This window comes from Marmota flaviventris, chromosome 4 (genome assembly GCF_047511675.1).
Source record: "Marmota flaviventris isolate mMarFla1 chromosome 4, mMarFla1.hap1, whole genome shotgun sequence".
Taxonomy (NCBI): Eukaryota; Metazoa; Chordata; class Mammalia; order Rodentia; family Sciuridae; genus Marmota; species Marmota flaviventris.
Genome location: NC_092501.1, coordinates 71,134,813 through 71,139,631, shown reverse-complemented (window position 1 = coordinate 71,139,631; position 4,819 = coordinate 71,134,813). Strand labels below are relative to the sequence as shown.

The 4,819-nt window shown below is 46.9% G+C and overlaps 1 pseudogene; it reads left to right on the top strand.

Annotated features, from left to right (window-relative positions):
* Positions 1-1,856: 1,856 nt before the first annotated feature.
* Positions 1,857-4,157, top strand: LOC139705487 (RNA exonuclease 5 pseudogene; annotated as a pseudogene).
* The last annotated feature ends 662 nt before the right edge of the window (positions 4,158-4,819 follow it).

The window sequence follows — 4,819 nt, the reverse complement described above, 5'->3', positions numbered from 1 at the left end:
GGAGTGAGAAGGGAAGGGAGGGGGCAGGGGGTTAGAAATGATGGTGGAATGTGATGGCCATCGTTATCCAAAGTACACGTATGAAAACATGAGTTGGTGTGAATATACTTTATCTACCACCAGAGATGTGAAACTGTGCTCCGTACGTATAATATGAATCCTAATGCCTTCTGCTGTCATATATTAAAAAAATTTAATAATTGAAATAAAATAAAATTGATAGAATACAGAGAATAGTGGTTACCAGAGCCCGGAATGGGCGTAGGGGAGGGAACACGGCAAGAGGATGGTTAATCGGTATGGGGGTTGCCCTTGGATAAGAGAAATGACTTACTATTAGTATTCCACAGCATGGTAGGATAGCTGTGATTGACAACAATATTAAATATTTCAAAATACCTGATTGGGGGTGTATCTCAGTGGTAGAATAATTGCTGAGTATGTACAAGGCCCTGGATGCAATCCTCAGTACTGGAAGGGGGAAACCTGATAGGGTTTTGAACGTTCCCAATACAAAGGAGTGATACATGTGTGAGTGACATATATGCCAATTACCCTGATCTGATCATTACGCTTGGAACACAAGTATTAAGATGCCACACTGAAAACAACCCAATAAGATCAATGAACCCATTCACACTACGGGGCAAATGGCCAAGTACCCCTTAATGTGTTCTGATGAAAGAGAAACTAAACTAGACTTTGGGAGGAAAGACCTGGGTTCTTGTACGGTGATGCTTTTGTTTGTTTGTTTGTTTTGTTTTTTGTACACGGAATTGAACACAGGGGCACTCAACCACTAAGTCACATCCCCAGCCATATTTTGTATTTTATGTATATATATATATATATATATATATATATATATATATATATATATATATATATTTTATTTTGAGACAGGGTCTCACAGAGTTGCTTAGTGCCTCTCTAAGTTGCTGAGGCAGGCTTTGAACTCACGATCCTCCTGTCTCAGCCTCCAGAGCCGCTGGGCTGTCATCCTCTTTTTTATTTTAGTAGTCATTTTACCTACATAGGCCTCAAGCACATATTAGCAAACTTAGCTTAATTTTATCTGCTCCCTGTATTTTACAGTAATGTTGGGGAACTCATGATTGTAGGGGTACAGAAACACTGAAGACCTTTAGCTATTTTTGTCTTTACACTTCCCCCCCCCCCCTTTTCAAGTCTTTGCTACGTATACAGCACAATTCTGAGAAAATATGAAACACAGGGCACGGTCCTGTCCCCTGGAACTTAACGAATCTGGGTAATGAAACTACTGGAAGGTAATCCACTGTAAAGGTCCCCCAGAGGCAATACGCTGGAATACAAAGGGAAGATTTTACTGAAGTTGCAACAGGGGTTCACTGGATGCTTTGACTACATCCCTTGTCGCTTTGAAACTTACATGTTTGTTTCTCTTTTCCCCAAACTTCTCCTCCCTGATCTTCTTTGCCCTAACCTTCTCCTCCTGATTTTCTTTCCCCTACCCTTCTCCTCCCTGATCTTCTGATTTTCTTTTCCCTAAACTTCTCCTCCCTGTTCTTTTCCCCCCTCCCTGATCTCCTCCTCTGGGCTCTTCTTTTCCCTAATCTTTTCCTACCTGCTCTCTCCTCCCTAATCTCACTTTCTCTGAATCGCTTATGAAAACCCCCTGTATAAAAACCCCCTACTCCTGCTGACGTGAGAATCATTGTTTCTCCTTTGCTAGCCAAGCAAGAAACCACCCCTTTTCCTTCTCGAGACCGTTTTCTCTTGCTGGATTGGCATCAAGGCAAGGACAGCTTTCTACGCCAGGGACAGCTTTCTACACCAAGGACAGCGTTCCGCAACAAGGACTCTAGTACAGGATCATGGAGCCAGAGAAGGAGAAGACCGGGAGGCTCAACAGCCAGAGGAGACGGGTCCCCGACTGGCTGATGGGGACGCCCGAGGTAAGGATACCCCCCGGTTCGGATCTCGTGGACAGGCAGCCCGAGCCCAAGAGAGCCCGGTTGTCTGGCATCGTAATGGTTGAAAACTGTGAAATAACCCACGAGCAGCTATGTGAGCTGCTCAAGTATGCAGTTCTGGCTCAACCGGTTATTGAGAGACCCAGGTGGTGCCAGCTTCTGTACGGAAAGCACCTGAGCAGAACAGTGGTTGTCACCCTTCAAGGGATGAGTCAACTCCACTTCTACAGGTTCTATTTGGAGTTTGGATTTCTCCGAAAAGCCTTCAGACACAAATTCCGCTTGCCTCCTCCATCATCTACTTTTCTAGCTGATGTTATCGGGCTACCAAATCAAAGGGCTGGATATCTGCCTAAGACCATGGGAGGATCTTTACCGTCCGCCAGTACAAAGCCCGAGGTCGACCTGCAGAATGACCCCGTCATTCAGAAGTATGGCTCTCAGAAGGTGGGCGTGCTGCGATGCCTTCTGACAGAGGAGGAGATGAGAACATTTGACTTTCCGTTACAAGGTTCTCCCGACTGTGAGGACTTTGTAACTACCGGATGTAATGCGTCTGTCACAGAGAAGAGCCCTCTCTTTGGGCTGGACGGAGAAATGTGCATCACGTCCAAGGGGAGAGAACTAACACGCATCTCACTGGTTGCCGAAGGGGGCTCCTGTCTTATGGATGAGTTGGTGAAACCCGATGAGGAGATTGTAGACTACGCCACCTGCTATTCAGGGATCACGGAGGAGATGCTTAAGCCGGTGACGACGAAACTGAAAGACGTTCAGAGGCGGTTGAAAGCACTGCTTCCTCCTGATGCGGTGTTGGTAGGTCATTCCTTAGACGTCGATCTCCGAGCACTGAACATGATCCATCCGTATGTTATCGACACCTCATTGCTTTACGCCAGGGAGCGGGGCAGAAGATTCAAGCTAAAGTTCTTAGCCAAAGCTATTTTGGGCAGGGACATTCAACGTTCGGAAAGGGACGGTCATGATCCCACAGAGGACGCTACCGCGACCCTTGAATTGGCTCAATATTTCCTCAAGTATGGCCCAAGGAAGATTGCAGAACTCAATCTGGAGGCGCTATGGAGAGCCCAAGACCCAAGAAATGTCAGAGAAAAGTTCCAGTACCCCTACAGAGGTGCTTTAACTTGTTTCGATTCGGCGCATCAGAAGCTCCTTTTTGTAACCCGAGAGACAGATGATATTGAACTGCCTTCTCCTGAAGATTGTGAAACTATTAAGTGCCTTTCCAACAGAGAGGTCTTTGAGCAGGCCCGAAGGCAAGTCCGCCTGTACCCCTTCAGCATTATTCGGTTCTCTTTTGAGCCCTTTTCACCTCTCCTCACTGAGGAAGTGAACAAAAGGATGCGGATCAAGTGGACAGAGATGTCAACTATCTATGCTGGGCCCTTGAGCAAAGATTGTAAACTAAGTGCTCTGAAGAGGCTGTTTAGGAGCTTTGGCCCAGTTCGTGCAATGACCGCTGTTCTGGAAACGCATCAGCCTCATCTCTCTATAGAGTATGAAGTCCTGGAAGCTGCCCAGCTGGCCATCGAGTCCTTGAATGGCGTTCTGGTGGAAGGTGTGTACATAAAGGTACAGAGACCTGTGACAGAACTCACTCTGGATTGTGACACACTTGTTAAGGAGCTGGAACGAGATTCTGAGAACCGAGCCACTATTTATCTGTCTGGAGTTAGTAAAGATTTCTTAGGACATACTCAGGAACTACCGAACCTCTTTGGTGGCCTGGAAGCTGTGATCGTGCCTCCAGATGCTAAAAGCGGAAGACAGGAAAAATACTGTTTCCTGCAATTCAAAACTTTTGGCAATGCCCAGAGGGCCCTCCATGTCCTCACAGGCAAGGACTGGAAGCTGAAAGGCAGGCAGGCCCTAACGCCCAGGCACCTCCACGCGTGGCTTAGGAGCTCACCACCTGAATCAAGAAGGCCCGCAGGTCTGACAGTTAGACCTCCTCCCTCAGAGCGGGAGACCCTGCAGAACTTAAAGGCGGAAAACGCAAAGAGTGCAGCCCGGCGTTGGAGCCGCAAGATTGGAAGGCTCTACCGAAGCCTGAGCCCGGGTACCCTTTGCGTCATCCTCCTGCCAGGAACCGCTAGCCCTCATGGATCTCTCTCTGGCCTGGGACTCATGGGAATAAAAGATGAAGAAGAGGAAAGCACCGGCCCAAGCACGGGTTTGTGAGTCTCATCCTTCCTGGGCGATGGTGGAGAAGACGGTCAGGCTGCAGCTTCTCCAGAGACTGCTGGGCCTCTTGGTTCAGTGGACGGCTTTGTGTGGGAAGTTGGTGTGCCGGCTAACGGGTCTAATCCATTGACATGGCATGCACAAGTTTTCAATGAATGCCTAAAATGCAAGCCTTCCTCATCTTAAGACAGGGTGGGTGGGGGAGCGGGAAACTAAAACAAAAAAAGACGCCACACTGTGCCCCATGAGTCTGTACAATTACTATGTGCCAATTGAGTAAAATATATATATATATATGATTAAAAATAAAGTAAAATGGAAACAAAATAAATACAACTTATTATTAAACCAAAATAAATGTACACGTGTTTGATATCTTCAGACGTTTAAAATTCCATTCATGCTATGTGACACTTTAGAAATGTGATGGGATCTGAGTGGAGCGAATGAGCCCAGTGGTTATGTGGTTGAGTCTCAGAAACTGGTAAGGCTTGCAGCGTGGCTGACCAACTGACTGAAGGGCAGATTGCAGAATTCAAAGGAGCTTTCCCACTATTTGACAGGAAAGGGGATGGAACTATACTATACTAACAAAGGGATCGGGAAGTGTAATGAGATGGTCTCTTGGGTGGAATCCCACAGAAGTCGAGTTTCAGGAC